This window comes from Phalangium opilio, unplaced genomic scaffold, assembly GCF_054372755.1.
Source record: "Phalangium opilio isolate 3A_F unplaced genomic scaffold, DU_Popi_V2 ptg000013l_1, whole genome shotgun sequence".
NCBI classification, from domain to species: Eukaryota; Metazoa; Arthropoda; class Arachnida; order Opiliones; family Phalangiidae; genus Phalangium; species Phalangium opilio.
The window spans coordinates 7,224,187-7,249,916 of record NW_028324148.1 but is presented as its reverse complement, the minus strand read 5'-3'; the positions used below and the strand labels follow the sequence as shown (position 1 = coordinate 7,249,916).

Genomic DNA, 25,730 nt, shown 5'->3' with positions numbered 1-25,730 from the left:
CGTGATATCACCGTATTTTTTCTGACTAGAATTTATAAGAACTTTTGTGTTACTCCAACAGGAACTAGGCTTGTAGTCGCTTGTACTTCAAACATATCGGGCTAATTAATTACTTTGAATAATTTCAAACGAAGGTACGCGTCATCACCTTTGATGCGAAATTTTGTCTCAGTAAATCAATAAATCTTTAAACTAGCTACTTGTCATGACCCTATCAAATTGGTAAATTGCCATATTAACTAACATTAGCCTTACAAATTTACAATATTTAAATAAAGGTTGACTTTTAAGAAATAGAGAAATGATGTTATCTCCCTTGATCATGCACCTTTTATAGACATGAGATCATTTTACAGTTTCTTCCGCGTTTGCTAAAGCAACTATAGCTTAAAATTCCACATGGAATTTAAAGAAGATTTCATTTTAGGTAAAACACCATTTGCAAAATTTTTCGTTCAAGAGCAGTTTGCAATTACTACTTTCAACCCATTCGGATGATTTAAAACTTCTTATAAATAATCTATTCTTCGGCCTTTGGTCTAACTAATCTTGAGGGATATTAATTTCAATTTATTTTTTTCCTATCCATTAACAGTATCGACAAAAATCCATTTTATTTACCCTAAGAACAGACATATTTCGTTATGCAAATACGTTCTTTTTCTGAGTTACTAAAACCCCTTCTCTGTGGACGGAATAGGGAAATTGCGGAGTGAACCAACTCTAGTAAGTACAGTACACCGTAGAAAAATTAAACATTCCTGCTATTCCTCATTTGAGGCGTATCTCGAGCCATTATTAAGTTCAATTATAATATGAAATAAGTGGAAGGGGTAGGAAAAGCGATCGTGATAAGAGGAGTGAGAGTGTCGCCTATCTTATATATTTGTAGCCATCCTCGTTGATTACCTGTTTTACAAAAGCCATCATTCCCTACATTCTAATGAAAGAGAGCCCCGAAGCTACCAGCCGATGATTCACGGGTCAAGCTCCCGGCTACCCGAATACCATCCAGCACACTTTTTCCCATGCAGCCTTTCTACCTTCGTTTTTAATAAGATAGACGCTTATGCGCCTACAGACAGAACTTCATTTAGTTTCATCCTCAATTCAGCTGGAAGAAACTACCTTATTTTGTGTATCGTGTAGTATTACAGATTTTGAAAAGACATTTTTCAGAATTTATTTATATAATCTTAATTTTTTGGGAATATTTCAAACTATCTAAACTACCCAGTTGTGTTTTAAGGGTCGAATGGAAACCGGTAAGAGTTAACACTAGAAGTCTTTGTGTCCACACTTGTGAAAAATCTACATAATGTGGTTTTTTAAAAGCTAAACTTTAATCTCAAAGAAAAATGTTACCAGTCTAAAATAGACTGTTATTAACAGGGTAGGAGCTCTGAAACATTCCCCTATGTTATTGATATGCGGTTTGGTCAAATTCTGTAACGTGAAAAAAGAACAGAGAAACAAAATATTTTCAACTATAATGAAAAAATTTTGGAAGATCAAATGTTTTGTGCAATGCCTAAAATCCAAAAATTAAACTGTTCATTCGTAATTTGTAATCGAAAATTCTTTTCCAATTAAATTTCAGATTCAAGAATTAGAATGGATACAGTCTAGCAACACTAATACTACTGTTTTACCTCTCCAAGCGACGATGACATCGCGTAGAGGTACTACGTCTCTATGTGTGTCTGTCTCCGCCAAACGTTCACGCAGTTGTTGGTTTTCTTCTCGTTTATGGTGAATCAATCTCTTTATATACCCTAATTTTCCAAATATTTCTAAAGAGGCATACGCTTGAGTTCTAACGTCAACAATAGCTATGTTTAAAATTAATTTAGGAATAAAGTTTCTTAAAACGATTTAACTAGAATTAAGGTAAATTAATGACGATTAAAATAATTAATATCAGTTATATTTATTTAATTTGTAATGATAAACCTCATAATTTCATCTCTACTCGGAAAGGATTATTTTGGTTTCCCAACTTGTTCTTTTCAAAACCCCTGCACATATTCATTTCGTGATCAGTGTGAGAAAATATTAATGCTTGGACTTGCCACCTTGTTCATAAGTTGCTGGCCCTGAGCCTCAACTTAAGAAAGGGAATTTTTCTATCAGACGCACTAGCTTCAATCCTGTGTATGGCGACTGAAGATTCTCCGCCGGAAACACGAGGCTTCCGAGTAGAACTAAACACTATATATATTGACGTCACGAGGAATATGGTTTTTCTCGCGGTCTTTTAATAATGGCCAGTTTCTCTTTCGTCATCCATCTTCCAACCAACAGAGTTTTTGCCACCCCGCGTAGGATTAGTTCCCCCATTATGATGGACCACGTCGCTCTTTGCTTTTATATATTCGATTTAACCCCTTTCTTATTTTCCGCCAATTTCTTTCCCGCTCATTTTCATTTTCACTGGCCGTCAGTCAATCCGTCTAGGGACTGTCCAACAAGGGTTCCTGTGAAATAATATTTGCGTTGCGTCTGTCTCAAATAAACTGCAAAGATCATGATGAATTGATTACCGCAGTTGATAGATAGATTTGGACTTCTTCTTATCTTTCTTCGAGACTTACACTTATTCAAGCTCAGTGTTCCAAAAATAGTTTTTGTTCGAATGTTATACATACACTATTAAGATTAGAGCTCGGCATTATCTATCCATTATCCACGTTATTTTATCTTTATCCATACTCGAAAATTATCCACAGAACTTGCTTGTTAAATCGTATTATATCCACATCTTTGTTTATAAACAATCGGTTATCCACCAATTTGTGGATAATTGATCGAAAATGCCGAGCTCTAGAAATAGACTAGTTTAAATCTTGATCAGTATTTATCATATCTGAATGGTGTTTAAAGTAATGAAAAGATTAAAAGTACTTACACTTTTTTAACGTTTAACTTCTAGTTTTATTTCAAAGAGAGTTATTCGTAATTTTTCTAATTATTATTTAATTGTAAATTCACTTACTGGTTTTTAACGTAACAGACATCTGTTAAACCTTGTAGAAGAAAAATTAAACTGAACCATTCACATTCTTGTAAATAGATAGGGCAACATGAATAGCGTTTCAGAGACGCATTGGCTAGATGGTAAATAGTGCAATAGAATCAAATTTCAAAATGAAAACTTCAAATTTACATTATTAACTTTATAAATTTTTATTTACAATATTTATATCACCATTTCTTTATCTACAATATTTGTATTAGCATTTCTCTATTTCCAAAGATAATATTACTTTCCAAAATGTTACATGATGGTATCACAATCAGACCATAATAATTTCCATACATGATGAGTTTTTACCTCTCCGAGTGACGTATGTCACGGAGAGGTTCTAATTTCGACGAGTCTGTCTGTCTGTCTATCTGTGTGTCAGTCTGTTGTTATTGACTTACACCCCAGGGGACCGCGTTCGCAGTTTTCAAATCGGAGCAAACGTTTTCCCAAATTCCGAACCGCATTTACAGTTCCCGGAAATTTGGAAAATTGTATTCCACTTACAATGGCTATTATCCATTGCCTATCTAACACCACTATCCTCAGGCCATTTGTCCATCTTACTGACTTCTATAATCCACCTTCATCTGCTCTTTGTCCATCCCACATGGACACCAGTCTGTACACACTGGCTTCTACACACCACCATTTTCTGGTCTTTGTCCATCCCACTTGGACACCAGTCTGTACACACTGGCTTCTACACACCACCATCTTCTGGTCTTTGTCCATCCCACATGGAACACCAGTCTGTAAACACTGGCTTCTAATCCCCACCATCTTCTAGTCTTTCTCCATCCCACATGGACACCAGTCTGTACACACTGGTTTCTACACACCACCATCTTCTGGTCATTGTTTTTGTCCATCCCACATGGACACCAGTCTGCACACCTGGCTTCTACTCCATCATCATCCTTAAGGTTAAGACATACGCGGCGATCGGCCAGGGTTACGAGAAACGTCCGGCCTCCCTAAGATGGAGCTTCCACCAAAAGTTCACGCAATTGCGCTGTTCTTATCCATAGCTGCGATTCGAAACCCTTATATACTACCTATTTTAGTAAGGCGAAGCAATCGGCGTATGCTTCATTTCAAACGCCAATATTAGTCAAGTCTCTCAAGAATGTTTAATTGTTCTTATTTAAAACGATGTAACGTTCAATAAGGCGAATAACTAACGAAGAAAATATTAAATATTAATTATATTTATTTTAATATTTAAGATAATCTTGTTTCTCAATTCAAAATTAATACGGAAAGAGTTAAAAAGCAGTCTATGTTATTGTCTGTGTGTGTCCGTCCGTTATTACACTAGTGCCGCAGTGCGCTGCGTTAGAAGTTCGTTTTGTTTTGATGTGTAAAGAAATCCTACAGAACCATAATATTCCCTTTATCCTTAATATAAAGTGAATATGATGAAATATTTTTCGTAATTATGATGCATTTAGTGCTTTTGTAGCTTTAAAGCTCTGTTTCATTTTGATATTCCAAAGATTTTGTTTAATATTATTATTTGAAATGGCTGTTTATATATTACTTAAGCTATACTACATCTGTATATAGAATAATCCTTGGTTTAGTAATTTCATGAAGAAAGCTAAGATCTAGACTCCGGCGGGTATATCTAACATTACATGCAATAGGCTTAGTGAAACAAATAGTTAATAATTTAGGCCTGAGGTGAAGTAAACTTTGGGCTTTGATTTTCGTGTCTGAAATGAAGAGACACCAACGGTTCAGAGTGAGCCGAAAGTTAAATACACTCTTAAATAATCAGGTTAAGATTTTATAATAGAAGAAAAGATCATGGTGGCAATTAGATTAGTAGGGCTAAGCTACAGAGTTTTATTCTCTTTATGGTGCGCATTGACTATCAGTGCGTCTAGCTACAATTTAGCTTTGGTATTATTTAACGTTAACACTCATGTTGGCAAACTAAGAATATTGTTGAGGTGAGACGAGACGATAGTGTTTACACTGCTAACCAGTTGTGAATGTAGCTATCAGAATATAGGGTAAACAGCTGAAGCGTAGACTTCATTTCCTGTTCTTTTTGCCATTAACTGATTTCCATGTGTCCAAGATTTATCCTTATTGGATGTAAAATGTCGTCTGCTTTACTGTATATTCGCTATGCTTGGAATACTGCTTCAATATTTCGTAAATTTTTACTTCAAAAAAGAGAAATAATTCCATATCTAGGTAACTAACTTTGTAGTAGTAGACCTCTTGACTCGGAGAGGTAATATTTTGGTTTTCCCAACTTGTTTAATATTTTTCTGTATCTATATATCTATATAAGTAAAAGTCCTGACTGATCATATGACCAAGCTAAAGCACGTTAGTCTTAGATGGCACACACTATGAAAGATATTTCCAGTCAGCCGCAAACTTGAAAGATTGCGGCCAGAAACGTATAAAACCTTTTTTTATGGAATCACGTCCGCGTGTTTCAATACTTAGTAGTACACTATTTCGCTACATCCCATAGACGTCCCATGGACGGGCCTCATGGATTTTGGGGTTCAATTTGCAGTCATCTTAAAAAATGGCGGCTCAAAATGTAACAGGCAACGCGGTGTGTCTTTGCTGCTAGATTAACTTGAGAAACTAGCAGCAAAGACATACCGCGTTGCCTGTTACATTTTGAGCCGCCATTTTTTAAGATGACTGCAAATTGAACCCCAAAATCCATGAGGCCCGTCCATGGGACGTCTATGGGATGTAGCGAAATAGTGTACTACTAAGTATTGAAACACGCGGGCGTGATTCCATAAAAAAAGGTTTTATACGTTTCTGGCCGCCATCTTTCAAGATTGCGGCTGACTGGAAATATCTTTCATAGTGTGTGCCATCTAAGACTAACGTGCTTTAGCTTGGTCATATGATCAGTCAGGACTTTTACTTATATAGATATATAGATACAGAAAAATATTAAAAAACTCATCATGCATGGAAATTATTATGGTCTGATTGTGATACCATCATGTAACATAAAGAAATGGTGATATAAATATTGTAAATAAAAATTTATAAAGTTAATAATGTAAATTTGAAGTTTTCATTTTGAAATTTGATTCTATTGCACTATTTACCATCTAGCCAATGCGTCTCTGAAACGCTATTCATGTTGCCCTATCTATTTACAAGAAGGTGAATGGTTCAGTTTAATTTTTCTTCTACAAGGTTTAACAGATGTCTGTTACGTTAAAAACCAGTAAGTGAATTTACAATTAAATAATAATTAGAAAAATTACGAATAACTCTCTTTGAAATAAAACTAGAAGTTAAACGTTAAAAAAGTGTAAGTGCTTTTAATCTTTTCATTACTTTAAATTAATTATATTACACCATTCAGATATGATAAATACTGATCAAGATTTAAACTAGTCTATTTCTCACTTCAAAAAATCCCATTTTAAATTTTCAATTATAATTTAAAATAACCTAATATCATTATAAACCAGTAGCGGTAAGGAACGTACAAAGCCACAAGACAAACCGATGACAAAAGCCGCTATGAAATTAATGACACACTCCTAAAAACATTTATGGCATTAGAGACTGGTTATATTCGAAAAGAATTTTCATTTCAACGAAACCGTTACATAAGAGAAACTGGTAAATTTAAAAACAGCGCTAGGAGATGAGCCATTTATTAATAAGGGAAAATGAGATTTTTCTCTCAATATGCGTGATGCGTTTCATCCTTGAATTTTTCAATCTTTCTTGTTTCTTTTTTCTTTCACCCTTTCAAGCTTTCCCGCTCTCGATGGAAAATAATTGAGTATTCTTCTTATCATTTCAATTTTTTATATGGAAACTTATAAAGTCCTGCCATATCGTTCATCATAACAGTTGTTTTTCATAATTTTCTACACATTTTGGTGTTTTTCAATAAGGATTAATAGCATTTGCATTAGACAATATTGTTGTGTTTTCATGGCAACGTAAGGGTGAACTTGGACCTTTTTAAATACAAAAGTTAATGTTTAAGTACTGTAATATCGTAAAAAATAGAGTATTTCAAATTGAGCCGCCTATACGTCTACCTACAAAATTAAAGAATATATGAGAAATTTACTTATTGAAGCCAATACGATAGGGCTATTTGTAATGCAGATAGGGAAAAGTTCTAAGGTGACAAAGCTCAAATTTTGAGGGAATATGCACTAATATAAGCCAAATAAGGCTTAGTTTAACATTTCTCGACGTGACAGAGGTACCACGAGAACGGTACAAAATTTTACCATTAAAGTAGGTCTAAGAAATGTGGTTAAGCTTTAATTTGAATAGATTTCAATCTTATGAATTAAATTTTGTTAACCAAGGTGGGAACTAAATGGAAAATATTTTAATTAAAAACGTGAACAATACTTAATTTTTTGTTTTAACTTTGTTAATGAGTTTTAAAAATCACAAGCTTTTGAGTACGAAACTCCTGTAGAATAGATTACAGTTCAAAGGAATATTTACCGGACTGATCCATTTATTTATTTATAAATATCGGCCCAATTTTACTGGGATTCTATAATTCAAATGAAAAATAGTCTCCATAGATGGAGCCACAGGTCCGTAGAGGAGCTTAGTAGAGTGCGTTTGAAACTTTTTTATTTATTTTTCTCGAAAAAACACAAGCATCCAAAGGCAAATTTAATTTACAGAAAACGAGCCACTAAAGAGAACAGAATCGCACGTTGCCTCTGACTTAACAATAAATACAAATTGCCCTCTATCCGTGATATACTAGGGAAATATCAGATTTATTAACATCTACACAACGATACTCTAATATAAACTTCAATCAGTATTATTATAGTTTAGGTAGTCTATGTTACGGATCTTTGTTTTTTGAATGTCTAAAACCCAAACTTTACTATTACGACAACCTTTTCATACATCATTGGTTTTTATTATTTTCCCCTTATACTTCAGCTCCATGCTTGTGGGTTTTATAAATATCTAATAATTAAACGCTAGACAGCTATTAAACTTGCCCACTGCGCGATTACCTCTAGGTTCGAACCCTTGCCACGTCATTCACAATTTAGCTAATATTTATTTTGAAGCTTAACGTTATTTGTGTGTTATAAACAGACAGAGAGACAACTCTTGGTTTTTCTGACTATAATTTGACAATAAAACCTTTTTCAGTATGAAATATCCGTAGTATACTTTATAAGTTCCTACTTAACATTGTTTTGGTTTGTAGAGTGTTCGCATAAACTTAGTTTGAAGAGTCAATTATGTCGAAAATTTTCATGTCCAAATCCGAAAATATTTTTAAAAAAAATTATTTTTTAACTTTATAGAATTTTGAAATAAGTCTTTGAATCATCTCCCCCACTTTGAAAATAAAAGAAAAAAATACATTAAGAAAAAACGGTTTTCCACAAACGCCGGTTCAAAGTTGAAAAAAAGTTTAATCTCTAAGTGGTCTTAATGGTCATGCATGTAGATGTACATAAGTGTACCACAGGCATTGACCGAAGATAGGACTTTGTTAAAGTCAAGGACGTTTGCCAATGTAGAGAAAAACGCTTCAAGGTCGCTCGGTGCGATATAAGTGGTTCCCAGTTATTTCATTTTATTCACTTATAAAAACAGTCAAAGGGAAAGTGAACTATGGCATTTGAATTAATAAATATTTTCTACATCTTAATTCATGTAACGAGATTGAGAAACACTTTTCTAGACTACTTTATGCAAGCCCCAGAATTACTTATTATAGAAAAACATATTCAACATGTAGGATCGAAGTAAAAAAAAGTTTGAACTATTATGTAATCAATTGATAGTAATAAGCTAATAATTTAGTCGATTTTAAAAACCATTTTTGTACTACACAATTTTGATTACGTAATCTTTATGTTTCGAGGTTTATGAAGTAAGTTTTCAAATCTTTGTTCCTTCATTAGTTAGGTTCTATCTTGAAGAGTCATTGAAGCATTCGAAAAAGTCGGTTAATTTAAGGCTTAATTAGATATTTGTTAAAATTTATAAAGTAAATTAATTTCCATAATCAGATCGTAAGATGTCACTTTTCAGAAGAGCGTCGGATTTGGTTTTTGTTACAATTTCTCATCAGGGTCCAAAACTTTTATACTATATCTTTGGCAGAGACGAAATGGTACTAATATTAAAAGAAAAACATTTATCATTGAAAAGATAAATATAATATTATAAAAAATTTTATAATAACGATTACATATAAGCTAAAATTTTAAATATGAAATAAGGATTTTTAGTGTCATTCGACCTTTAACTTAACCAGCCAGCTCCCCTCGTGAAAGAAAGAATTAAAATTTTGTAGGCGTTCTGAAGAGCATAAACGTCCTTCGGATCTATTCAAGCCATATCCAAAAATAACGAGCGAAGATTTGTTTTGAATTTCTTTCTCGTCGGAGACTGCAGCCATTTATTCATTTTTATAAACTTGAGGAGGAAATAAAGATTTAAGGTGCTTCTGCCTGATTGCCTATTATCACAAAGGATATATTAACAAACTCAAATTGATTACACCTTATACCAAACTCAATTGAAATTTAAAGTAAATTTTGCATTTCCGTTTTAAGTTTATTTCATTCAAAAGGAAACCGTTACGAGACATTAATTTCACTTTATTTCAGTCAACGTCTCTTATACAGGGTGTTTCTGAAAAGTCCATCACAAATTAAGGGGCGTGTTTATGGGACCAAACTGAGCGGAAAGTACCAAAGAACATGGGGTGTACAACATTTTGTTACGGAGATATGGCCTTCCAAACATTCGCCCCTAAAACAAGGAAATATCCAAAAATGAGGAGTAACACTTAAGACCGACTAACCAGCTTGTTTAAAATTACTAGACAATTTCAATAGCCTTTAATCGAACAATTGATTTCTACCTTTACTAATCAGAAGCGTATAAATGAGTAAAAGTATGCCTACGGTGGTAATGTAAAATTAATCCCAAGTGACATGATGTTTCAAGATCTTCCCAGCACCAAGTAAAATGGTTCTGATTGAAGGGACTTTTATTAGCACAGCGTAAACAACGTTATTTTCAGGAATTAGTCCAAATGTCCACGGGCGGCATTACAAAAACGAGGCAGTCTTTCGAATGATACTTGGACATGTTGGAAGATCCCTGGCTTGTTCCTGTTATCTCAAACCGTAAAAAGCTACGCAAATCTTCATCATCACGGACAACACTCTTGTACGTTAGGTATGACCTTGAGAAAACCTAAAAGGACATCTCGAATGTATTTGAAAAACCCATCTCCAATTAAGGGGCGTGTTGTTTGTTTCCAACAGAGTAAACTCGCCCAGAGAACAATTACAATGCAGAGCCACGTTTCGGCGTTAATGGCCCACAAAGGTGGTCCCAAACAAAAGAACAAACTTTAATTTGTTTCGTTCAGTAAGTGTTTCATGTGTCATAGATAAAACGCCATGATTAATGCACAAAGAAAATGTTATTGACAAGTTTTCGGACCGCGATGCTGAAATGTGGTGGTGCACCATCGTGCATGAACCACATTCTGTTTATTAAACCTAAGGGTACGTCTTCGAGTAGTTCTGGTAAATCGTCCCGTAAGAACTACAAGTAAGCCACACCGTTTTACCTGGGCTCTAGGAAATTTGGCCCAATTAAATTGTCACCCACAATACTACACCACACGTTTAAGCTGAATTGTACTTTGTGAATTCTAACGCAAGTTGCGTGTGGTTTTTTCTTAATCAGCAAACCAATTGGCGGCTGCTTGTTTTTGGATCGTCCTCGAAAATAGTGAGAACTTCGCCTATTCTTAAAAAACAGAGCACTAAAACAGAGCACTATGTTTTTTAAGAAAGGAATAAAAGAGGTTTCACGTACATGTGTTTGTTTTATTAAACTCATAATTCAACGAAGTCTGTTACAATGCCTTTCTTCACAAATGCCGAATATGCGGATATGCACCTAATGTATGGACTAGCCGAGGGGAATGCCGCTGCAGCTGTACGCTTGTATCAGGAAAGATTTCCGCAGAGGCGACTACCAAATCGACTGACGTTCGAGGCTGTGGACAGACGTTTGAGGCAAGATGGACGAATCCAACCGGCTTGACCTCAACCTAGAGCGAGAGCCATCCCAGAGGCCGTAGAAGACGAAGTTCTCACCATTTTCGAGGACGAGCCTGAATCAAGTACCCGCCAAGTTGGTCGCCGATTAGGCGTAAACCACACGCTCGTGTGGAAAATCCTCAGAAGCCACCGGTTTCATCCTTTCCATGTTCAAAAAGTTCAAGGTTTGAATCCAGCGGACTACCCACGACGCACGGCGTTTTGTCAGTGGTTTCTGGCTAAAGTAAACGATATCGATTTCCCACGGGATTTGTTGGTTACTGACGAAGCTAACTTTTCACGGGATGGTATTATTAACTTACATAATAAACATCAATGGTCCCAGCTAAACCCCCACGCAACTTGCGTTAGAAGTCACCAAGTACAATTCAGTTTAAACGTGTGGTGTGGTATTATGGGTGACAATTTAATTGGGCCATATTTCCTAGAGCCCAGGTTAAACGGTGTGGCTTACTTGCAGTTCTTACGGGACGATTTACCGGAACTACTCGAAGACGTACCCTTAGGTTTGGTAAACAGAATGTGGTTCATGCACGATGGTGCACCACCACATTTCAGCATCGCGGTCCGAAATTATCTTAACGCGACCTTCCCTTTGCGGTGGTTAGGTCGAGGTGGACCTGTGGAGTGGCCTGCTCGATCACCCGATCTGAACCCTTGTGATTTCTTTCTTTGGGGCCACCTGAAAGACTTAGTTTATCAGACTGAAGTGCCCGATGTTGAAGAGCTACGTCGACGAATAATTCACGGCTGTCAAACAATTCGCGAAACTCCAGGCATTTTTCAACGTGTAAGGGAATCATTTGTAAGACGTGCTAATGTGTGCCTTAACGCGGGTGGTGAACACTTTGAACAATTTTTGTAACTAGTTGCAATTAAATGTTAAAACTTGTCAATAAATTCATTTTCTTCGTGCATTAATCATGGCGTTTTATCTATGACACATGAAACACTTACTGAACGAAACAAATTAAAGTTTGTTCTTGTTTTTGGGACCACCTTTGTGGGCCATTAACGCCGAAACGTGGCTCTGCATTGTAATTGTTCTCTGGGCGAGTTTACTCTGTTGGAAACAAACAACACGCCCCTTAATTGGAGATGGGTTTTTCAAATACATTCGAGATGTCCTTTTAGGTTTTCTCAAGGTCATACCTAACGTACAAGAGTGTTGTCCGTGATGATGAAGATTTGCGTAGCTTTTTACGGTTTGAGATAACAGGAACAAGCCAGGGATCTTCCAACATGTCCAAGTATCATTCGAAAGACTGCCTCGTTTTTGTAATGCCGCCCGTGGACATTTGGACTAATTCCTGAAAATAACGTTGTTTACGCTGTGCTAATAAAAGTCCCTTCAATCAGAACCATTTTACTTGGTGCTGGGAAGATCTTGAAACATCATGTCACTTGGGATTAATTTTACATTACCACCGTAGGCATACTTTTACTCATTTATACGCTTCTGATTAGTAAAGGTAGAAATCAATTGTTCGATTAAAGGCTATTGAAATTGTCTAGTAATTTTAAACAAGCTGGTTAGTCGGTCTTAAGTGTTACTCCTCATTTTTGGATATTTCCTTGTTTTAGGGGCGAATGTTTGGAAGGCCATATCTCCGTAACAAAATGTTGTACACCCCATGTTCTTTGGTACTTTCCGCTCAGTTTGGTCCCATAAACACGCCCCTTAATTTGTGATGGACTTTTCAGAAACACCCTGTATAAAAAAGCGGACCAATTCAACGGAAGGCATTTTCACTGCTTCGAAATAATTTTTCTTTTTTTTTTTACTATATTGAGAGATCACCATAAATGTAGAGTTAAAGTTTATAATATTTTGGTTTTAAATTCTAACGTGCAAATAAAATAGTAAATATTTGAAATTTCAAACATGCATGGAAACAAATATTAAAGGTAAAGATCAGATAACATAATCTTATATCTTAAAAGAACGGCCTTTACTAAATACAAAAAAGAATATTATTGAAAAAAATATAAATTATCTCTAATTATAAAAATTAGTATTTAATTAGTCTTAAAAACGAGGAATACTGCGCCGCCATTAAAGGCGTCTGCTAAGTCGAACTACTTACCCGAAACGGGATTGGTTGAATCCCCAGTGGCTGAAAGAGGCTAGGGAAGGGTAGAGCTTCAGCTATATAGGTTGAATTCTCATAGGCTGAGAGAGGCAAGGGTAAGCCAGGGCTACGAGGTTCGGGCTAGCAGACGCCACTAAACCAATGGCGACGTAGTAGTCGTCGTTTTTAAGGCTAATTAAATGCTAATTATTTTGTAATATGATATAATTAATTTTTCTTTTATATTTTTACATTTATATTTAGAAAAAGGCCGTTCTTTTAAGATATAATGTTATGCTACCTGAAGTTTTACTTTTAAGGCTTCTTTGAGTTATGCCTTAGTTAAGTTAGTTTCTAAAAAGATGAAGACAAGAGTATTATAAAACGCTAATGGACGAATCCTTCAGGTGGTATTAGTTATCCAATAATAAAACACGGATTTCTGTAGGAAAATAGTCATTTTGGCAGATAGATCTAACGAATAGATATCTTTATGAAATATGAATTGCCCGTGTCTTATTATTGTAGATGGATAAATGGTTCCCTTCAGAAATGACCATTATTTTATAGTCTATTTTCAATAAAGCTGAAAAACTTCGTCCTGAGATTTTCTATGCTTTTATTATCAGAATAGCCCTAGTCAGTAGACTCAGTTTTGTCTTAATCAATGTGCCAGTGGAACATTTGTCCAGGGGGTCTCATGAACATACAGGCCCAGAGTACTTCATTGTTTCCAATATTTGGAGTGAATTTTTACCATTGAAGCTTTTAATTAATAAAAATAAGTGTTCCTAATTATTTCAGAACGGAAGCAAATAAACCAAATTTTTGCTAAAAGCAAAAAAATCAGAATTTAATTTTAATTAGTTTGATTAACCATATTTTAGGACAGATAGCCATAGTGGAACTAAGTCGAATAGCACAGTCAGTTGTAACTGAAATATTTTTAGAACCCCATGTCTATTGCGACGCGACCTTTCATAATGTCAGAAAATGGAGATTTTAACTCCAGCAGAGTTTACTGATGTATAAAGCAAAGTCCAACGAATATATGTAATTCATCAATTTATCGCCTTGTGCAAATAGTCTTTATTCCAAACCGATCTTTCTAAGGAAAAATTTCAAAACTCACTGTACTACACAAAGCCTTTTTCATGGTGCATTATCTAAAAAAAACTGCCAACGATTTTTGTTGGGCTAGGGTTTTCCCTATAATAAATTAAATATGTAAGCGAAAGTGGAGTGCGATACAGTATATTGTCTAGGTACGTACGGTACCTGACCCAAACCGCTGTCGGTTCCAGCCTTGAAATAAACCATTAATATCTCTCGCCATATTCTCATGAACGTTTCATGTATAGGCACAGGGTTAAAACGGGTAATCATGCTGCTCAAGATAACTTTATTTCTTCATAGTATCATAAGTTTAAAAGTAATGTTACAAAAGTATGACACTACCTATACCTCGTAATGCTAGAGACTTAGAGCTAGAACGACAAGCGAGAATTGATTACACTCGGTTTTGCAGTCCATCTTCCTATTTAGTCTGTACTAAGCCTTTGACTGCGTCTCACCAGGCGTCGCTTCATGAAAAGCTTTCAGTTAGCAGTGATAAACTTATGGAACATATCTTATGAACTTATGATAGTTTGAACCTTTTTTTTAAAAACCCATTTTATTACATGTAATAATGTCCGTTTATAAGGTATGTGAAAAAATAAATGGTATTTAATTTATAGCTATTTTAAATTAACTATAGATTCAAATTATACACAGCATCGCAAAACGTGAATTCTTTTCTACAATTTCGATGACGTTGAGAGATTTTTAATTATGACTGTTTATTTCTTTAACGTCTTGTGTTAGCATAGAAATTTGTGTTACAAAGATACAATATAAAATTCCTATTTTTGTGAGTGTTCTTGTATTCATACACTAATTTAAAAAGCGATATTTTTTAAATCGAAACATTTATTTTCGATAAAATGAAATAAAAATCCTGCTTAAAGTGTTAATGACATAATTTTCGTCATCCACAAACTTAAAATGCGAAAAAGTCCTAGAAAAATATAGTTTAATATGATATATTTACTTCTTTATATGGTTTCGTAGCGATTTAAAAAATTGCAATCAAAGTATTGTGTTTGGAAAAGGCCAAGTTAAAATTTTGTTTTGTAAGGAGACATTTTCTCTCTAGATGTCGCTCACGTGACGCCTGTTAGTGTCTCCGCGCCGCGTTAAGCCTATTTTATTCAGAATTTCGCGGCATTAGTAGTCTCGGGCGCTCGCGCTTAGAATTTCCGCGAGATGCCGTGAGTGACGTATCAAGGAGAAAAACCCGCAACAAATCTTCTCCGCAAATTTGCCTTTGCCCCCAAATTTCAAGTTTTCGAAGTATTTTTTCTGTGTTTTGCCTCATATTTAAATATTTATTATGCATATTTTTGGAATCAGAAGAGTTTAAACTCTCAAAAAAGTAAGGTTTTCTTAACATTTGAGATAAATTTTAAACCACGTCGCTATTCCATTAATATTATACATTATTGAGATGAGCCAAGTAAATAAAGTGAAAATAGTCGGTCACGTTGGTTGAAGCATCCAAAAGTACTTTCTACTGGAATGTTAACGAAATCCAATAAATTATTCATCTAGGTATTGCCACACCAACCAGGGATTAGCTATGGAACGAATAGAACGGGCCGTCTTGTTTTCTAATTCTCGACCAATATCTCATGAGTTATTGTAAAGCCCAAGAAGGATTCGTGAGAGACATCCAAAATTTTGTATAAACAGTTAAGAGACTCTTTTAATGGCAAGATAAAAATGTCAATATTCTTATTTTAGAAAGTAGGACAAAAAGCTAATTGTCTAAGAGGAATCTTTCAACACTTTATCTTGTCACATCATTTTAAAGGTAAAATCCGCGATAGATGTATTCTAATTTCCACGGCATTTAAGTTAACTTCTGAATCTTCTGGTATCTCAAAAATAAAATGAAGCAAGGTTTTTCAAAATAAACAGTCTCCGTATAAACACAAATGCGAAAAAAACCATTCGAAAAATATTCTACTTAGACGCCATATAAGATAGCTTTATAGTGTGGGCCTCTGCAGCCAATGAAATCATCATGTTCAATACTCTGCTAATTTATGCTACACTATTAGAGTTTCGTGTGTTATTATTGCTATATTTAAGGTTGCAATGCGATAATCATATGTTAAATCTTACTTCTTTCCGTATTCACAGGCTTTAATTTCTCATCTTTATAAAGTACTCGCACCGCTATTTTGGACAAGCTCCATGTATTAATGTACGTTTACAGGCAAACATTATTTCTGGCCATATATTAATACAACCCTTTGTTTACAAAACGGCTAACTTATTCAGTTCGAATGGGTTCTTTCTTTGCAAACTAAGATCAATTTCTTCTTAAAATAATTTTGGATTTTACCTTTAAAATTAATAGTAAATTCATTTGACCTATAGTGTAAGTCGCCTTCTCAGACCAAGTTTAGTTCTTATACACGTGGCTGCTCCGAATCTATTTATTAACACCGTTCATATTTAAGTTCGCGTGCTAAACGGAATCCTTGGTAGGACAGATACACATTTATTTTTGACCCACATGGAGGAAAGGCGCGGTTCCTTCAACTACAACGAACGTCCATCAGGTCTCAAACCTTAGGACACGCCCTCCCTGAAGGCCCCAAAATGCTGGTCATTATGCAAGCTCTAAACTAGCCACCAACCAAACTTAACTGGAATATGGGATAGAAGAAAGAGTGAACGATATTGAAAGCTCCTTGACATTACGGGAATGATGCATTGACCTTTCCGCAAAGATTTTCTTGCCCTCTTTTTCTCGTCGAGTCATTCTCAAGGTTGCGTATGTGTAAGTAATCTTGATCGTTATGTAAAAAAATATTTCTATTTCAATATTCAAAAAAATGTATTTAGTGAAAACCCGTAATGTTGAAAAGTTGCTAATCGTGGAACTTGGGTGTTGAATCAACTGACCAAAAATGCTTTCATAGCATTTTCTAGAATTCCTCGGTATTTAATAGCCAAATTGAGCCTAATTTTTAACACTGACCCAATCATAGTTAGAAAAAAGCATTCTAAAGAAAAAATTTTGTCAATCGTATGGACAGAAATAGTTCGAGATAAAGCTACAGCCTGGGCAGCTTTATTTGGATTTATAAACTTCGTTCTATTTCAAAATACGAGTGATCATGGATAGTATAAACCTAACATTGTACTAACAGTGAATGACCAAACAATGCTGAAAAAAACGCCATAAGCGGAGACAAAGGAAACTAATTGATCCTACAGCTTTCTGCCATTATCATTTATCAGTCGCTCCCTCAGAAAAACTAAGCCCACCATGTTCGGGCTACAATGTTTGTACTGTCAGAGTCGACACTTTACCAATCTCCATTAGGGTTTAAAGTATCCCCCACGGCATTACTTTCGTATTTCTTCGACGAAACTCAGTTTCTTCAGACTTAGCGAGAAGATTCTTTCGACGAACAGCCCTCGCTGGTCTTACACATTTTCTAATCTACAACACTTATTAGCAAAAGTATTGAGATATAAAGCAAAAAGTACATTTCGCTAGCCATTCCCTTTGGCTGCAGACGACATAAAAACTGCTAAGCAAACTACACTCTTCTTTACCCCTACACGAACTAACCAATTAGGGAGGAGCCTCTTGACGTCATAGGTTTATGGTAAGTAGTACATGATGCCGGTGACCCAAAACGTTTATTTTTGGTACTATAGCTAGCATCTGCTACTTCATGATACTATATACGATCGTGAAGGTAGAGGACGTTTACACTATTATAAGAGGTAAAGAGGGTTTTTCACATTCCAGAGCGCAGGCAAGTGTCAAAGAAGTGCACTTTTTGTTTCCATATATATACTTTTGCTATTAGTAGAAAACCCCTTAGATCTCAGTAGAATTATATTACCCTGTAAGAGCACTTGGCTTTAAAAATTTAAGCCAACCTCTATAATGTAACCATTGTTGTAGCTCTAGTAATATAGCAATTTGAAAATTTTAAATTTTAAGCCCATAAAATTACATCTCTTTCCATGGTCGCATTGCTAACTCAGGCAGGAGTGAGAGAGAGAGAGAGAGAGAGAGAGAGAGAGAGAGAGAGAGAGAGTGTAAAATTATTTAGTGTTGGTCATTTGTACTTAATTAATTAATTAAATAAACATTATTAGAAGCAAGCGTGTATTAATTCTTCAAAGAAAAATAAAGAAAATCACCTGCTCTTCCTTTTTATCTTCACGATCTTTGATGATCTTTAACTCAAGAATCAGTCTTTAGTTTTACTTATGTTTATTTTGTAAGATAATGTTGCTTTCATTGGATGTTGTAGAATCTATATACCAATTAAAAATAACTCAAGCTGTGAGGTTGTGAAGCAATGAATTTTTATGTCAACTGATGATTTTTGAAAAACTGTACGGTATCGTCTTCTATGGGAAAGATATGGCCATATGATAACTTGTTAGCTGTAGCTAACTACCGATATCATTGGTTTCATAGTGGTTCTAAGTGTTTCATAGTGGCAGCTAGGGGTAATTATTTCTTCAACTCCACATATTCCAAGAAAGCCAATTTAAATCATTTTACCCTTTTAAAGTGACCAGCAGCTAATACGTGCCAAATATATATTGTTAAGCTTAATTTTAGAGTACACTGATACCATAGGTATATGAACAAAAGTAAAAATAGTGAGACTAAATGGAATTCACGAAATTGGAGGTTTAATAGAACAGACGGTATCCAACGTATCTCTTTCTCCATCAGCAACATGATCAAAAATTCGATTTAAGAGATATCAAATCAGGGTTCATACAAACCTGGAAAACAGGGAAATAAATGGTTGACTAAAAAACAGGGAATAACAGGGATTTAAAGAAATTTTAGTAAAATTAAAGGGATTCAGGGAAATTTGTGAGGTTTGAGTAAGTTTGCTCTGAAGGGGTTGGTTCAACTATAAAAAAAAACACTCCCGTTGTTATCATTCCACATATGGGAAAAAACTGGAAAACTCAGGGAAATGGGTTTTCCAAAAGTTGTATGAACCCTGGAAAGTTCAAACGCTCTTTTTGCGCTATGAGTAAGACTGACGTAAAGGTAAACATAGTCATTCCCGCATCATTTAAATATAAATGCCTGATACCATTTTGAATAATTTATTATTTAACTTTTATCAGTTGATAATTATAATTATATTTAGGTTATTAAAATTTATAATTCATCAGTACAACGGAAATATACGAAAACTTTAAGAATTACTAGTGTACTTAAATGATAATAGCTCAACTTTTGCAAATTCAGTCCTTCACCCCATAACCCGTGGAATCGACAAGGTTAATCAAATGCTGTGGATTTAATGTTAAGGTGCTTGTTCAAATAGTAAATATTTAAATACCGTAGAGATTTCTGGTTATAGCTTTTATAAAAACATTCCCTCCTGGCTTAGATATACTAATAAAAACATTGAACGCATTCAAGCGTTATTTTAAAACTACAAAATCTAAAATTTAAAGAGAATTTACAAAATCTCTATTGTATTTATTTAAGAATCAACCTTGAGTTTTTCTTACGAAGTTACCATTAAAAAAACGAAAGCGAGTCGAAGTTTCCACGAATCTGATAAATAAATTGAATATGCGCCAAAATGGCATCAAAAAGCTATAGTTGTTAGTGACAGCACGAAAAAATTATAGTTAAGAAATTAGAATATATAAACCCTGGTCTAAGGTAAAATAATTTCCATAAGTGAGAAAAGTTATTTTATTTATGATTAATTGCTGGGTAGCCGCATTCATTCGTAATAAATTGAAACTTTTCATAACCTCATGTTAAAAATACTCCTAGATTATGCTAAACGCAGGAATTACATGAAGAATCACATTAATGATAAGAAGGGATAATTTCAAACTTTTTTCAAGTGTTTGAAGACATCTTAGAATCAAATGCTGAGTTTTAGATCACATTAAAGGTGATTTAAGTCCCCTTTGCTGGTGGTAGGCAATAATAGACAATTAAACTTCCTAGTTAACTTAATCACGTGGCGTTTTATTGTATGCACTGGTCTGATTCAATAAAGCAACCGAATGTATAATAAATCTGAAACTGAAAGACGAAATTTAAAATTTCTTAAAAATTTAATGTTCAAAACAACGCAATAAGAAACATGCTTTTAGCACACCGTTAGAAAGCTTTCATTCGTCTTAGGACATTACTAAATATGTTTGGTTCAGAAATTTCTCTACGTTAACTCTCTTACTCAAAGTTAATTAAATGTAAACCCTTTAACAAACCCAACGTAATAAATCATTGTATTTGAAATGAAAGTACGAATATTAGCAATGTGAAAATAATGTCCTTGAAAACGTCGCAGAAGCCTATACAGTTCACATGCGCCCAGATTCCTGTCTGCGTACGTGTCAGGAGCCTGACCCCTCAAGCAACGAAATCCCCTCTGGGGTGACCGTCGCATAATCACCCCTCAACTGGTCTAGCACTAAGGGTCATTCAATATGACTCAGAGCAGAACGTCGCGTATTCCCAAAGGAGTCCCCACGCAGCCTCGGTCGAAATCCCATTTAAAAACCACCTCCTCCTTTCCGGAAGTAATCGTTTCGTCAGTCTGGCCCACTCCAGGCGCGTGCACATGCACTGTCGTGGCCACAGTGCCTCGGGGGGAATGCGGGAGACATTGAGAAGGACCTTAGCAAAGCCTTCACCCCTTAAATGAGAGAGGTCTACAGCCCCTCAGCATCACTCGCTATTGGGGAAAAGAAGTCTTTTATCCATGGGATTTGTAAAAGCAATCTTCGAAAGAGATTTATCCAAAATAAATTATAATCGGGTGACTGTCGCGAAAGAAGCCTTCTTCCCATACTCTAAAAGCAAGGAGCTTCGAAATGCTGGAGCAGAATACTATAAAGAACGCCAATTTCAAATGATTTTCCAAGGGTCACAAAACTATAAAGGTATTAAAAGTTTTTAAATGCACAATTTAAAAATTCTTAAATAATTCAAAAGACAACGCTTTACAGATTCGAAATGAACACCAATTTCATTACCCAGACATTCACCAGGAATTGATCGATAAAGGAACTTAGCAATGGTCATCACATTTGAAACGTTTCATGTGAAGAAACTAAAGACGTAACAGATGGAGCCAGGCTCCCTCGTCTTTGTGCTTAACCATCCCTTTGTCATTTGCAGCGTGACTATCATAATACTGAAGCGCGTTAAGTCTGCTTAACTCACAACCGTCGAAACCCCTTGCCAGTTAGCTAATGTGTTTGTTACAAATCTGTTAGCCAATCAGGAGTTACAGTTTATTTCGAAAGCAACATTTAGTAGCTTAAAATGCACCCACAATACATTTCATTACTTGCTAGTTTTTCTATGGAAACATGGGAATTTCCAAAGTACTACTTTCAGGAATATATTGATTTTGAAGAAGAAGGAATAAATAGCAGTCATAGTCAGCGCCCCTTTTTAGGGATGGAAGGAAGACCAGATGTAGGAAAGAAGAGGCTGGTCTTATTTTCCAAGGGACCGAAGAAAGCATAATATACCAATTGAACGCCGTTGCAGATAAACTCGTCACCAGACCGTAGATTTAAGACTTAAGAGAGCAAATACGTTCTTTTAAAATTTTCGTTAAAAGTAGATTGGTGAAGCTTTTTACTGGCCAGTGAGCCGTATTGAAGTGAATTTATTTATTCCAGCCTACCACCAATTGCTACTATCTATCCTGCTTTTCATTGTAAAACAAATAATGGTCATAGTGCCCACTCCATTTCGCAATCCTTCTTGCTTTCGTCAGATGGACAGAATCCATTCGTACTGAACGAAACAGCTTGGGACTTTATTTTGGTAGTATGGTACTGTTCCTTCACAAACCCGTGATGTTTAGAAAAATGCTGACTCACAAATCTATCACCCGACACCCGCGCTGTAGACAGATTGATTTTTCCCCCGGTAGGCCAAATCTCACTTCCTTTTGGTAGCTTTTTATACTTTCAAACATTCACTCATTTTAAACCGACACTTAAATAAAAACAAACCTAACTACGTAACAGGTCATATTACCTTTTCATTTGACATTGATAAGGATTTTGGATAAATTGCTGTATAAACGTGTCATTGTCATACAATAGTGTCAAAAGTGAAGCGTCATGCACCATTATTTAAATTTAAATAAAATGAGTCTGATACTTCATGCACCATGTAATTCGCATTTAAATGTCTCCGATAACGGCATAGTAAATAATTTTTATTAACATTCACTTAGAAATAAAAGGGGTTTTTTTTATTGAGCTATCTGATTCGAGGCACTGAATTTTAAAAATAAATGAATTTTTTATGTATATTTTCTAAAGAAATTCTTGACAAAAATAATAATTATAATAAAGATACTTTGTACCAAGCGATTTACCAATCTTCAATTAATAACCTGTGACAAAGCGTTTCTATATTTTCAATATTATTTAGTCGACTTCAGATAATGGATTATTGTTAAGAAGACCAGCGCCATCTATTAAATCTCAACCATACTGTAATATGTTTAGTATTTGGTCACGGTCATGATGGTTTACAGTGCCTAACATATTACATGAAAATAAGTGTAATTTTTAAAAATAAATATAAAGAAAAAGTGCTAATTGGTTAAGGATCGATTAAACTATCTATAACGTATACGTAATGGCTGATATTTATGTTTTGTCCAAGAAAAGTCTATAAAAGACTCAAAGTGGCAGAAAACCTTCAGAGCTGGTTGAAATTGGTGATTACTGTAGGCGATGGTTTTTGGTCCAGACAAGTTTGCAACGAAGAGATGTCCTTCAACCCTTTGATAACGATGCATGCTTGTAGCAAATATATTTTCAACCAAAACTTATGGGAGTATTTCTGTTTCTGCTAATATTATACTATAAGTTTGTTCGTTCCCGAAGTATAAAAATGCAACTGATTCAGTTATTTCATTATTTAAAACTGTTTAGTTAACAACTACGGATTTAATACACGTCATAAGCCTAACATTTCTTTTTCGAGATCTTTAACACAGAGACTCGTGCTGTAATATAATAGGGGTTATATGTAGTATAAATTATACCCATTGCTTTTCAAAAATTAGTATAAGGTTTACGACATGTTTTACAACTTTGAAAATTTTGTTGAAGTAAACAACTTTTATCGATAAGTTTTGATAATTATTTTGATGGTATGTGACTTGTCTAAACCAATTAAAATGTTCGTCGGGCTTTTTCATTTTCACTTTAATGGCTTATGTTTTCGTATTTCCAACGTTTTATCGTTAAGGCCACCCAGAACCATTACAGTTCACGCAAATTTAGCTTATGTTAAATAACATCGAGACATCCTTGAACTTCTTTTTAATTTACAACCTTTACTAAGAAATCTAATTTATGACCGTTAATAGTTGAAAAATTAATTTCATTTTTGTAATTAGTCATATATTCTCAGGTAATTCATCGCAACCGCGCATGATTATAAAAAATTCATTATGTGGCTATATTATTTCAAGGTTAAGGGGCACAATTGTTCATGTATATAACGGAAATAACCAATCTTGATCTGCAAGGGAAGAGCGAATGTTTTCTGCGAGGAGACAATCAGTCGGCGTACCTTTGACTCTTAATGCGTAATCTTTTAGAACTCAATGCTAAAATAAGTACACGCGACCAAAAATCGGATCAGGTGGAATCAGAGAGTACGTTACTGGCGACTATGTTTGGTACTCCACATAGCAGTAAACCATTTGAAATTCCGAAGAACTGTTCATTCGTTATTTTTAAGTCAGACACACGTTGCAAAGTATAAGATCTTCCGATGTTTTCTTTGCTAACATTACAAAAAAACTTTTTTTCTGATCTTTCTAAGAAGATGTTTCCCTTGGGAAATAAGATTGGTCAACACTTAGTAGCACATTCCTTGGAGTTACTATACTAGCTTCCATGATGTTTTGCCTCCAGCTGTAGCTGATAAGAATACTTAAATTGCTAATCGTTTTCATTACCGAGATAACCGGAGATGATGAATTTCAGACAATATAAATAATATTGCGATAGAGCATTGTATCAAAGCAAACTCAGAATCTATCCCATTTCTACTATTTGTTTACTTTTCTAGCCGCTCTTTTATATTGTAGCGACGTATTGTAACCAAAAAGCATGAAGTTAATATGTAGCATATGTGAAGTAAATGGGCCCTACGTTGCCATTGGGACCCTATTGTTACTATTCGGGCTGCCGTTTTTTAAATACGGGTCACTTAACACTAAAACAGTTAAAAACCGTCTGTAGAATATTGTGAATCTTTAAATAATTATAAACTGTAAACCAGTACACTAAATGTCAGAGGAATTGGTTGAAACGTACGGAATTTATTTCAAGAGAAAGATTTGTTTATATACTTTTTTCCACCAATTTCTAATAATGGAGCGGTTTTTAAAAACTTTCTTCCATTAGGACAATGCGTACTTGATATTCAACAGTGCGGCGTGGTAATGGCTAGCGCTTTCACCTCGCTGCATGGAGGGTCCAGGGTTCGATACTCATGCAGGGTTTATAAGGTCATTTCCCACTTTTAAAAGGAGTTTTCCTCTGGGATCCTACTCGGTTTCTCCTTTCAATCAAAATTTGCTGATATTAACGCCGCTGAGTATAGGGTGCTGTCGATTAGCTGTTGCATATGGGCATGCAACCACCCAGCTATACATTTAGATGGACCCACCTGTAAATAAGCCACAGGTTTAGTGTTGGCATCCGTTCGTAGACAAAGCCTTGATTATTGTAAGTGGTTAAATATACTGTCATATTTCTCTCGCTTTCAGGTTTCAAAATCCAAAATATTGCGCAAGTCTTAGTCTTAGAACGAACAATTAAACGAAAAGTAGTTAAGAGATTTCTCTTAATTTAACGCATACCCATGAAATTAATTGAAAAGAATTTGTAGGTTTTTTAATTAGTTCTTTAAGCCTGGCTGAGTCCATTTCCTGAGATTCCGATGCGAAGGCTTGAAATACTTCTTTCGGGCTCTCGAACGACGGGTTTGTCGAACTTGTAGTGAGCAGCCTTTGTAAAATTCTATGCCGGGAATAAAGATAATAAAGTGAAAGGAGAGACCATGGTTTGTAAAAACTTGCCGGAGCATTTAGGTATTGTGAGTAATTTACTGCTCGTTATTGTAAAACTTATCAGTTAAATATGACAGGAAGTGAGAACGAAGTTGAGGTCACATAGTGAAGAGTTGAAGGGAATATAAATTTCACTGCTTAATTACTTACTGTTCATGCGGAATTAAATACTACATTGACGAAATTTAGTTTTTGGCCGCAACTTGGGACTATAGCTTATTAATATTGCCGCTGGGTATGAAAGACCGAGGATTTTCTGTGAGTAACACAAGTGAGAGAGTTTAACTTGTAAAATCATATTTATACGATAGTTAAATTT

At 35.0% G+C, this 25,730-nt stretch overlaps 2 long non-coding RNA genes across 2 annotated transcripts; one reads left to right on the top strand and one right to left on the bottom strand.

Moving 5' to 3' along the window:
- The first annotated feature begins 9,693 nt into the window (after positions 1–9,693).
- On the top strand, positions 9,694–12,057 carry LOC149708761 (uncharacterized). The gene is made up of 3 exons (XR_016381193.1): positions 9,694–10,237; positions 10,327–10,432; positions 11,745–12,057. It is a non-coding gene; the product is annotated as an uncharacterized LOC149708761 (long non-coding RNA).
- Positions 10,879–11,526, bottom strand: LOC149708762 (uncharacterized). The gene is made up of 2 exons (XR_016381192.1): positions 11,439–11,526; positions 10,879–11,354 (listed from the first exon to the last, which is right to left on the bottom strand). It is a non-coding gene; the product is annotated as an uncharacterized LOC149708762 (long non-coding RNA).
- Positions 12,058–25,730: the final 13,673 nt, after the last annotated feature.